The sequence below is a fragment of the Condylura cristata genome, unplaced genomic scaffold (genome assembly GCF_000260355.1).
Source record: "Condylura cristata isolate star-nosed mole 26May11 unplaced genomic scaffold, ConCri1.0 scaffold00005, whole genome shotgun sequence".
Classification (NCBI taxonomy): domain Eukaryota; kingdom Metazoa; phylum Chordata; class Mammalia; order Eulipotyphla; family Talpidae; genus Condylura; species Condylura cristata.
The window spans coordinates 65,864,760-65,877,342 of record NW_004567106.1 but is presented as its reverse complement, the minus strand read 5'-3'; positions in this window follow the sequence as shown (position 1 = coordinate 65,877,342).

Here is a 12,583-nt window from a genome sequence, read left to right as displayed (position 1 = left end):
CCTCCCAGGCCGCTCCGGTGACCCGCGGGAGAGAGAGGGCGGGCCGCACCGAGGAAGCCTCCTCAGGCCCCGGGGATCCGCCTCCCGGGCGGCGCGGCCGGAAGAAGAGGACCCGTCAGCGGGGACCGCTCCTCGCACCCGGGAGGCAGCAGCCCGTTCGCTTCGCCAACCGCCGCGGCGCTCGTCGAATCCGCCCAGCCGGCCCTCGCCTCCCCGCCTTTCTCTTGGTCCCGCGGCCCACCTCAGGCCCCGCCCCCGCCCAGCAACTGAGGCGACCGCACGGAGCGCGCAGCCCAATAGCCGCCGCGCCTGCCCAGGGGGCGGGGCCTGCCGAAGCCCGCGAGGCTCAGACGGCAGCGGCGGGAGGCAGGGAGGTGGGCGGGCACTGGTCGGGCCCCGCCTTCCGAACGCCAGGAGCCGCGGCCTCTGATTGGTCCGTTGTGTGTGTATCGCTCCTCTGAGAAGATTGAGGGTTTATTTGTTAACGACCGGCCACCTAATTCGGTCCGCCGGCGCTAGCTCCTCCTAGTGGGCGGAGCTCCGCCGTGTCCACTCAACGCCATTAATTAAGTAACTGCTTGGGAAACTCTGGTTTTACTCCGGGAGAGACTGGGGGTTCTGGAGGAGCACAGTGTGGTGGGAGGGTCACAGGAGGACGAAGGGGAGCGAGTGAGAGTAAACAGGGAAAGAATTTTTAAAATGGAAACGTGTTGTGTGAAAGATACTGTGGCGGCAGCACGCTGTTGCCACCTGAATATACTTATCTCTGTGGTGAACACCCGACCGTGGCTAGTCTGGGGGAGGCGTCTTTCGCAGGTTCTAAATTGTAATGGATTTCACCGATGATGAAGGGACGTTAGTTTTTAGTCAAGTGACTGTTGAGAGACCCAAAATGATTCATTTCCCAAAGAATTAGTCCGTAAAGATCTTCCGCAACTGTGTTACTGCATTAATATGACTTCATTAAGGGGAATACAGGTACAACAAGGTTGCTAGCTAGATAAGTCGTGGTTTCAGTATTTTTCATCGCCGCCTCATACACCTCAGACGTAACCACATTTTCCCCCCAAAAAATAATCAGGCCTGTAGGGAGCGGGAAGTGTAGAAATGGAGTGTGACGGGGGATGGTGCCGTTTTGAAGTACAAATCAGGAATGCTTGACCTTAGATGGGTCAGAAAAGGCTAAGCTAAAATCCCAAAGATCCTGGTGGAGGAAATGGCAGTGGAGGAAATGGCAAGTGGGGGAGGGTGAAGTCGAGGCATCCAGGCCCTCCCTCCAACACTTTCCCTTTCTCAAGTTATTTCCAACTGCTTCTTTACCAACTTGTCCTTAAATCCAGAACTCCCTGGACGTCCAGAGTGAAGTTCTCTTTAATGAAATTCAAGGGTGATTTATTTTGTATAATAGTAGCGTCTAAAGCCTTGCTTTGCATGAGAATTATCTGACAAGCTTACTTAAAAGCTGGTCCTGGGGGCCCATTCAGTTTTAGCACGATTTTTTGATTGTGATGTGGGTGGTCCAACTTCACCCTATGGGAAGCTGAAGCCTACGCAAATTTCTGAACCCCGCCTATCATTCCTCCAGTATTTCATTCCCTTACACCTCTCAGGCTGAAGCTGTCACTGCTCTCAAGATTTGTGGTTCAGCAATTTTAGCACATAGCCATCTCTTTGTTTTCAAATGCCCTTCTCTCAAAATTCAAACTTAAATATTGTCCCCGCCATCCAAAGCCTATCACTTCTAACCAGTAATCATTACCCATCTTTTTGTAGCTGTACATTGAAAGCCTTCACGCACTAGAAAAGCCAATTCTGTATTCTAAATTATTTTGGTATGTTAATAATTCGTAATAAATTCAGCTGGCTAGAGACAAGGGACTCCTCCTTCAGTTGATGGTGATGGAAAAGGTAAAATTGATAAGTCTTGTTTTGTAAGAGTTCCGTGAAATTTGTTACAACCCGCTCATTTAAGTTTTCTCAGATTGTCATAGAGAAAGTGATCTTCCATATTCTTAGCCTTCCTAGCCTCCTGTAATTATAGCAATCATGTTTTACTTTGGTCAAACACCTATGACATCTTTTTTTGAAGTGCAGAACATGAGCTTAATCATTGAGGCCTCTTTCAGTCGTGACTTTCTTATTTAGAAATTATCCTCCCAGGTATGTTGCAAATATATTTCACGGAGATCCACACTACCAATATATTACTTTTTAAATTATAGTTCTGATCTAATTCCTTCTCTTCTGTAATCTGCATGGCTCCCCACTGCATCCAGGACTCTCCTTAATTTCTTCCTTATCCAGTCTTCTAGCCAGATCACCACTGTTTTTCCCCATACATATTTTATGTATGTGAAAGATTTTAAAGATTTATTTCTTTATGCATACAAGATCTGGGGTATAGGCCAAAGGTGTGGGGGGGGGGGTGCTAAGAGGATTTGCAAGAGACAGAATAGGGAGAAGAGGCAGATCTACAGAAATAAACTGCTGAGGGAAGCAGCAGGTCAGACAGGAGAGGTCTGCAGTCCATCTGGGCCAGCTCCCTGGCCAGGGATGAACTTGAATTCGAGCTGCAGTGGGTGGAGATAACTAAATAGTACTGAGATTTTAACCCCTGCAACGCCAGGGAGGCCCCTAGGTAAGAGTATTCTTATATCAGCTGTTTCTCAAAACTTCAAAATCATACACAAAAATGACGCGGGGGGGTGTAAAACAAGCATATGTATACATGACATATGTAATGTAAACAAACTCATTGACCAAATTAAGGTGCCTGCGCACGCCATGTGTGAAGTGTAGTGTCTGGACCCAAACCCTGAGTGCACTGGACTGATAAACAAATGGCGTGTAAGGATAAGGATATGTAATAGAAAGGCTTAAGAGAGCCGAACTTAGAGCAGTGCAGAGACTGGCTTTAGCTTAACCCTGGAGAAGGGCTGCCTCGCTGCTCCCTTCAGACTTCACTTGCACTCCATCCTGACCAGTCCCCCAACATCTTTAGGAGATTATATTAAGGTTCAATGAGGTCCTAAGAGTAGAGCCCTGATCTAATAGGATTAGTTCTTGTAAGAATGGAAAGAAAGACCAGTGTGCACATGCTGTCTCTCCAACACACACCCTAAGGAAAGGCCCCGTGAAGACCTAGCAAGAAGATGGGTGTACAACTGTAACAGGATGGTCCCCAGGGAAAGGGGAAGTTCCAGGTTCCCTGCCCCATCCAGAAGGGGGGTAGAGCTAAGCAGAGAAAAAGTGAGAAGAGAAGGAATCTGAGGGAGTAGAAAGCAGGATGGAGACCCAGAAGGAGACCTGAGGAAGCCACATGGAGCAAAGGGAGACCTGTGAAGAAACCGTGTTTATTTCTTGGCCCTGGACTGAGTGAAAGAGATGTGGGTGAGAGACCCATGGCAGTGTTTTTATTGATTTTGGTTTTGCTCTTTTCCTCCCAGATTTGTCTGGCCATTTCTGACCCTTTTCGATGGGTCCAGGCCAGAAGGTGCGTTAGTCTTGTGTTGGGCTTTCAGGCCTTGCTTTGGGCCAGTCCCTTTTGTGTGGACTTTACCCACGAGGGGATGGGTCACTTCAGGTGTTTGATTTAGAAATGATACACCTTGTCTTCTGTATTGTCTACTCACTGTATTAAAGTTCCTTTTCATTAGCGTCTTATGTTTTGTCCTGATGAGGCATTTAAAGCAGGCAGGTTTGGGGGCTCAGGGGTGCCCCCTCTCCCTGCCCTGTAACATAAGTAGGAAGAGATCTCCCACTAGAACTATTTCTAGAACATTAATCTTGGACTGGCAAACCTCTTCAACTGTGAAAATACGTTGATGCTTTGGTGACCTGAGCTGACTAAGAAAACCAGTGGTTTCTTAGAGGGCATCTATAGGTCTGGAAAATCATTTTAATGACCACCTATGGGGTTTGGGTTGCTACAAAAGGAACAGGTAATTTTCCCTATATGCTCAGCCTTCCTATCTATATTAAGTATGATCTTGGTAGGGGAAATCAAGGTCAACAGAGATCCTATAGGTCTCAGGAAGTCTGTTACCATTACTGAAAGGCAGATTATTCTAAGAGCAGTAAAACCCAGAAGACTGAAAAGAAGCTTGAGATTATCTCAGTCCTTTGTCCTTTCCAAATTAAGGAAGCAACCATTATTCCCTCCTTTCATGACTTAACAGAATGTGGTTTGGGGGTTATCAGCAAGGTGTAAACTTATTAGAGAATATGTCCTCCCTAGCTGAGAATTTTTTTTAGCCTCAGAGTAAAAGGTGAAATCTTTCCTTCCTTGTTATATGAAGTCTCCCCCTTCTCTCAGATGTATACCCCTTTTCTCCTTAGCCAAAGTTGGCACCCAAATAATTATAGCTCGCCTATGAATGTCATTAATTTGATTTTCCACATTTCGATTATTCACCCCTGAGAAAAACAGAAGTGGGGGATTGTCTTCTTCACTCCAACATATCTGATACCATTATCACAAAAAAATTTTAAATATTTATTTATGCATACAAGAACTGGGGTGTAGGCCAGAGGTGTGGGGGTAAGTAGATTCACCAGAGACAAGAGTGGGAGTAGAACAAGTGGATCTACAGAAATATACTGCTGAGGGGAACAGCAGGTAGGTCAGGAGAGTTCTGCCGCGCCATGTAGGTCACCTCCCTGGCAGGGGATCGAACTTGCGCTGCAGTGGCTGTAGACAGCTTCACAGTGTTGTGCTTACCCCTTGTACCATCAGGGGTTTTTCTATAAAATAAAATTTATGGAAAAATAAAAAGGTTTGTCTATATTGACAAACTTTACATTTCTATTAGCTAGTGGCTAAATTATTATGACAAATTCTATGACTCAGGCGATATCAAGTTTATTTCCCGTCCAGGTGACATTCCCAGACTGCTTCTCCATAGTTACACGGCTCTGCTTCTCAATGATTCAACGCGTTCCTTCTAGCTTGTTTTTCTGCCATCTCTTAAAATGTTGTGCTTGATTACATGCCAGATCTGGCCCACAGTCATCATGTTCTTCTGGGAAAAAAAACTAGCAATTTTTGTTAAGTAGCACCAAAGTTCAGTATTCACCTCTGCTGACATTTTGTTGTTATGGGGCCACAAGTAACTGCAAGATGACCTGAGAAATGTTCTCTTCAGTAGAGTAGTTATATGTCCTAAAACCAGCCAGAGTAGAGATTTTATTCTTGAAAGGATAAAAGAAGATTCGTGGGGCAGTTGGGGGGGGGGGGGCTAGAAATTAGTAATCTTTATGTGATGGCTTGCAACCTTTCATTTATCTCTTTGATCTTAGATTAAATTCCTAGAACAAAGGTTGCACAAATGCTATTTTTATATTTATTGTCACACTACCCTTCAGAAATAATTTATTTTACACTCCCACCAGTGATACACATGAATATCAATTTCTTTACCCCATTGCCATCATTCTAGTTAATCTTTGCCAATTTGAATGCCTGAAAAAGGTAAATCAATATTGATTTCCATTTCATTTTTTTGATTAATGCTGGGCCAGAGCATATCTTCATATACTTGAGGACATTTGCTCCTTTTTCTGTTGGGTGCTCATGTTTTGTCATTGATTTGAAAGGGCTCATTGTTTACCACATAGCAGATGTTGCAAGATATTCCTGTATATATATCTTACATGTATATATATCTTTTAATCCTGTGGATTTTTGTTTTCTGCTAGGCAAATTGTTAACTTTTACACTGTCAGCTTTATCACTGTATTTTTATGGATTTTTATTTGTGGCACTTTGAAAAAATGTCTCTATCCCTCTATTCCCAGGAATATACTAGTATTCCAAAGAATCCTTTTTTTGTTTGTTTTTAAGATCTATTTATTTATGCATACAAGAACTGGGGTGCAGGCCAGAAATACATGAGGGGGGTGAGAGGATTCACCAGACACAGAGTGGGGAGCAGAACAGGTGACTCTACTGAAGTACACTGCTGATGGGAGCAGTGGGGAGACAGGAGAGGTCTGCTGTGCCAAGTAGGTCAGCTCCCTGGAAATCCTGCTACAGGGGTGCAGACAGTTTCATAGTGCTGTGCTTTAACCCTCTGCACCACCAGGAAGGCCCCACACCACAGAATCTTCTAAGGCATGTATTTCAATAGGGAGGAAGTATGTTCACATAGTTAACAAAAAACGTAAGGTAAGAAAGCTACACAGTGAAAAATCTTGCTATGACCCCATCCTCTTCAGTTAATTAACCTCATTACTCTCCCCTACTCTGTAAAGTCCAAAGAGAATGAGAGCAAAACAGGCAAATGTATTTGTATTATTTTTAAAGTAGTTTTTGACCTGGACCTCCCTGGTGCCACAAGGGGTTAAGTCTCAGCATTATGAAGCTATCTGCACCCACTGCAGCACAAGTTCGATTCCTGGCCAGCAGGCCTGGCACTGCTCCCCCAGCAGTGAACTTCAGCAGATCTGCCTGTTCTGCTCCCCCACTCTGTCTCTGGTGAATCCTTTCACCCCTTGCATCTCTGGCCTATACCCCAGCTCTTGTATACATGAGTAAATAATTTTTTTAAAAAAATTAGTTTTGATCTAGTGAATCCCTCTAGAATGGTTTGAATGACCTTTAGGAGATCCAGTTCCCAGGATGCGTATGAAAACTGGGATCAATAGTTATTGTAACAGGTCCAGGTTTCACAGACTCTGCCCACACTCCAGATACTGAAACTACTAATCCCATCAATTACCGAGGAGAAGCACACTGGGACGGCAGGGCAGAGCTGAGCAGCCAGGTTGGGATAAAACCGGACATGTGGGCTCTGGGGGTCTCTTGGCCTGGTGGTTCGCAGCTGATCGTTTTGGCTCTCGATGGGTTTTCAGCGTGCTGGCGGAGTCCAAGTCAGCAGAACTGGTAGGACATTCTAGTTGACTTGTATTTATTTCCCTCTTTCCCTGGGTTATTCCTTTATCTTCCTCCTTGTAAATAAATCCATTATTGAACCTTTTTGTGTGTGTCCATAATATGGTTGAATCTTTTTTTTTTCAAAGATTTATTTATTTATTCATACAGAACTGGGGTACAGGCCAGAGGTGCAGGGGCGGTGTGAGGCTTCACCAGAGACAGAGTGGGGAGCAGAACAGGCAGATCGACAAAGTACACTGCTGAGGGGAGCAGCGGGCGGGTCAGGAGAGGTCTGCCGGCCATGTGGGTCACCTCCAGGGCTGGGGATCAAACTTGCGCTGAAGCGGCTGCCGCCAGCTTGCAGTGTTGAGTCCTTACCCATTGCGCCATCAGGGAGGGCCACGATTTAATCTTAAGTGCACGGGTGAGGACCCACAGATAGGTAACCCAGTTCACATTGGGGTGTCCTGTAACATTATGAGCCTTAAAAAGAGAGAAAATGATGTTCCTTTCTAATAGCACCTGACCACTAGGGACAGATTATAATCATCTGCTGCTGCCTGAGTTTGAATCCTCACTTTGGTTATTGCTCTAGCTCAGCACTAACTGGTAGAAGTCTCGTCACAAAAATTAGCTCAACAGATTCATTTATTAAGTAAATGAATACTTAGTGATTTATAATTTTTAGAGCCCTTTCTTTAAATATTATTTAATTTTTAAATTTAGCAATTATAAAGTTTGGAATAAGAATAATGGCTCCCACATATGTTCTACCCGCTCTAGCACTCCTCCTCATGGTAACCATGGGAGCAGTTTGCTGTGTATACTTTAATATATTTTTTTGGTACATATGTTTTCACATACACTTGTGTACTTCGGGTTTTGGGTTTGAACACACACACATTGGATAGTGCTGCATATATTTTTTCCTGTAACTTGCTCTTTTTACTTCACAATCTGACTCCTTTTTATATTTTTGCACATAAATTCTTTATTCTTTTTAACAACCACATACAATAGCAACAGCAACATTTTCCGATTCTGATGGAGGAGGAGGGGAGCAGAAATCAAACTCATGTTTCTATATGAATGACCACGGGTAGAGTGGTTGGGTCTGAGGAAAGAACTCTGACATAACTCCTTAGTCTTTAACCTGTCCATTTAGTTTAATGTACAATAACATTTGTCAGGACAGTGGTAACAGGTTGCCTAATGCTTAATGAGATGTTTTGTTCCTTCTGAAGATATTGATAACATCAGTGCCTCAAGAATACCCACAGGCCCTCTTAAACTCATAAGGAAGAAGAGAGCTATGCCAGGGAAGTTCATTGATAATCCTGTTACTGATTACCTTCAGCCAGCTTGGCACCCTCCTGGACCTGAGAATGAAGAAGCTTCCCTGCTTCACCTCTCCTTAGACTCCATTCTTTCCTCTATGGTCTTCCTTTCCTCACCACTGGGAAGATGGATTTAGAAAAAAAAAAAAAAAGATTTATTTATGTATGCATACAAGGGCTGGCGTGCAGGCCAGGGGTGTGAGGATTCACCAGAGTGGGGAGCAGAACACGTAGATCTACTGAAACACACTGCTGAGGGGGGGAGCAGGCAAGACTGCCCAGGGATCAAACCCGTGCCCCATGGCAGATAGCTTGATCGTGCTGAGGCTTAAGCCCTTGCACCACCAGGGAGTCCTGGGGGAGATAGTTCTTCAGAATGCTATCTCTGCCACCCTCCCATGGTGCACAACGGGGTCATCAAGGGCTTCCTTGGAGGAAAAAGCACTTAGTTCAGAGTCTCACTTTCAGAGCAGAGAGTGATAGAGTTAGGTCAATGACACTATGGGTGTCCATCCAGAATCCCCTTCCCTTGGAACTTGGGGTCCATCCTTTGGGAGTGGGAGGGGTGAATGTTGGCCAGGTTCCGCAGCTCCATGAGCTGTTCTCTTGGGCAACTGGCTCTATCTCTTGCTTTTCTGAGTGACTACCCTTTGCTACAATTGTGTCTTTTGAGTTCCACAAAGGAACTAAGTAAACACTGGCTAGACCTGCATACATGTCTGCTGTAACTGAAGGTAGCCATGATCCAGGCATTGGGTTTTCTGATGTGGTCTTTGGAGACCTCCAGCTGTTCAGACTTTAAGGCTGCCTTGGTTGTTGTTGGTATTGCTGTTGGTTACCCCAGGGGTGGGCTCAGGATAAGGGATGTGTGAAGGTGTTCTGACCCTGGGCTGATCTGTTTTGTTTCCATTCAGTCTACTCAGATTAGTGTAATGTTGTGGGTCCACTTCATTTTACCTTTTAATAAAACAGGTAGCACCACACTGGCTGAAGTCCCCTGGGATACACCCTGGAAAACTGGGACAAATATAGTTAGGAGTGTATGATAGGGAAGAAAATGACCTTCTCTGTTACACTAAATGGCTACATGGGAACGGCAAGATTGGTCATGCTTCTTGGAGTCAATACTTCATTATTCCTATACAAAAGATGATTTGTCTATCACTCTCTATTTAACAACTTGGTGACTACTTAGTAGGGACTCAGACAGACCAACTGAGACTTTCTGAGAGGATGGAAAGCGGGTTGAGGTATCAGTGACCGCCTGAGCCCACCAGCTCCCCGTAGTTCCAGCCACAAGTCCTTGGCTCATGGACCTCCTGGTGAACAGTTAAAGGCTCTTGAGCTTATTAGATAATTGTATCAGGTTGTTCAGGTGGGACAGGTTAACCTCAGCTCTTGCAAAGGGAGTTGCAGACTAAATTGTCTAGGTTAAATGGAGTCAGTTTGTGGCTCAAACTAGGATTGTAGTCAGACACTACACGTACAAAAAGTTCCTTCAATGGAAGGTTATTACTGGGAGACCTATCATTCCCTTATATCTGCCTATGCAAATAGAAAGTTGGCCTAAGAAATATAATAAAATTAACAAAAGAAACTGCAAAGTCTAGCTTGACTGTCTAGGGCTAGAGAGGCCTCAACTAAAGTTAGAAAGTACAGCTGATGTTTCCAGTTCTCAGACTTTTACTAAGAACAGATTCCAAATAGACTTTTCTTTCTTGAATCTTCTTTTTGAGAAATGAGATCTGGCTGCCTTCTTTCTCTCAGCCTCCCTTTGAGTCTTTGTTTTTGATGAGGTGGGTGGGCTCTAGGCTAGCCTGGTGAAGGGTAGAATATGAAGACGCAGAGATCCAAAGCAAAGCTTTCTTTTTATTCACTTAGCAAGTGTTAGGTTAGCCACACTGGGCAGTTTTCTTCTCAGAATAAGGAGCAAAAAAAGTTTAAGACTGTGGGATAGGAAATAAGGTAGGCTGATTGAGGTGTTGATAGGGGCCAACCAGCTCGCAGCAAATGCTGCTGATCTAGGGCCGGGGTTCACTATCGTTTCCAGCAGATAAAGGAGAAACCCAGAGCTCTCAGTGGATTTTTCAGCCTCTAAAGCTCTCAGAGAACTGGGCACACAGGTGCAACAGGCAGGGATGCCGGCTTGCAAGGAGGTAGGAGGTATGGACCAGGCAGGGGGACTGGGAGGCAGGCAGACATCTGAGCCTCCTACCCATTCACCCTCCCACACCCCCACCCTCAGTCTTACTCTTTCTCCCTGAGGTTCTCTCATAGTTTCGCCTCTCCTGTGGTCACTCACCCGCCCACAGCTTTTCTGAGTGACACCGCCCTTATACGGCTGGCCTTGGCAAGGCTCAGGTGTGCACAAGATATACAGCCACACCCATACCCAGGTGCCCACAGCCAGGTACACATGCCCAGCGCCCACGCTCCCAAGCACCTTCTGCGTCAACATGATCATGGCCACAGGTAATGGCCACAGAGGCTACTGGCTCAAAAAGCCCCATTAATTCACTTGCCCTGCAGGACCCAGGACCTAGTTTTCATTTTAAAGTTTAAATTCATCAGTCTCCAAAATTTTTCATGTATTTTACTTTGTCCTCTGTTACGTGTTGTATGTAATTTTATGGTAAAGTGTTATAGGGAAATGTCCTGGATAGCTTATAGCAAACATGGAGGCACTCAAGCTAATTTTTTTGGCTGGAAAAAAAATTTTATTAATGAAAGAGGACTGTAGGGAAAAAAATTATTCTGTCTAACCTTAAGAGATTTTTTAAAGAGTAAAGATATTAATTTAAAATCATTGAACAAAAAAGTTGGCTTCTTCTTACAAATTCTCAATAAATTGGGACAATATTATCAAAGATGCCCTTAGAGTTACTGTGGCCACAAGGAACTCTTTTGCGTTTCCCAAAACATGTCTTTTGCATGCTAAATTCAAAAGCTGAGGTTTAAAGTAAAAGGATTTTAAAAGAGCTGATGAAGGTCAGTGAACAGCAGAATGTGAAATAAGAGATTTCAATTTATCTCCTTGGTCCTCTTTATGTGCGATTTCTGCCAATTTCGTCTATGAGCTCTTCATTAAAAAAGAAAAATCATCATTGGTGGTATAATGGATTAAAGCGCAGCACTATGAAGCTGTCCATAGCCACTGCAACACAAGTTCCATCCCCAGCCAGGGAGTGACCCACATGGTGCAGCAGACCTCGCCTGTCTCCCCACTGCTCCTCCTCAGCAGTGTATTTCAGTCAATCAGTCTGTTCTGCTCCCCTCTCTCTGGTGAAGCCTCTCACCTCCCATACCTCTGGCCTGTACCCCAGTTCTATATGCATAAACAAATAAATCTTTTTTAAAAATCATCAATATGGGCCTCCCTGGTGGTGCAGGGGTTTAAAGTCTCAGCACTATCAAGCTATAGCCAGACACTGAGATCTGAGTTCTATCTCTGGCCAGGTAGTGACCCACAGGGTACACAGGGCAGGTCAGGAGAGGTCTGCTGTGCCATGTGGGTCACCTCTGGGGCCAGAGACCCACAGGGTCTTGCCTGCTGCTCCCCTCAGCGGTGGATTTCAGTAGATCCGCCTGTTTACCCCCACTCTGTCTCTGGTGAACCCTCTCACCTCCTGCACCTCTGGCCTATGCCCCAGTTCTTGTACATATACATAAATAAAAATAAATCTTTAAAAAAAAACTTATCATGGATTGAAGTGTTCTTTATTCCTTCTGAGAACTGAGCTTGGTGTCAATATGGCTGAACAGAAAAAAGGACGTGACTCCAACTAGGGCTTCCTGCCAGCCCTCAGTGAGACTGACTCCTGTTTGGTAAGTTTTGGAATGGTTTCAGCCTTGGGCCCTGGAAATTTTAATAGGAAATTAGGGAACAGTTACATAGAATGCTTATTCTATTTAAAGTTAAACGCTCATCTTCTAGGAAACCTCTTTGATGTAAAAGTATGTTAGAGGAAAATGTAGGTAAAGGATGTATAAACTTTTCATCATACAGGTTACACAGAAATTCTTGGAAGAATTAGGTTATCTTTGTCTTAACAAATGATGTTTGCCACAGACATGTAACTCCTCACTCTTGAAGTCCACCCATTTCAAATATCTTTGGTTATTTAGGAGAGAGAAAACAAGGGTTATTTAAACATGGAGTCGATTTTCAGTGTCTTCACAAATATTGATAGAATAACTTATTTCTTAAAAATTAGTACACAGGGGCCCTCCCTGGTGGCACAGCAGGTTAAAGCACAGCACTAAGAAGCTAAAGCCACTTCAGCATGAGTTTGATCCTTGCCCCGGAGGTGACCACATGGCGCCGCAGACCTCTCCTGACCTGCCTGCTGCTCCCCTCAGCAGTATATTTTGT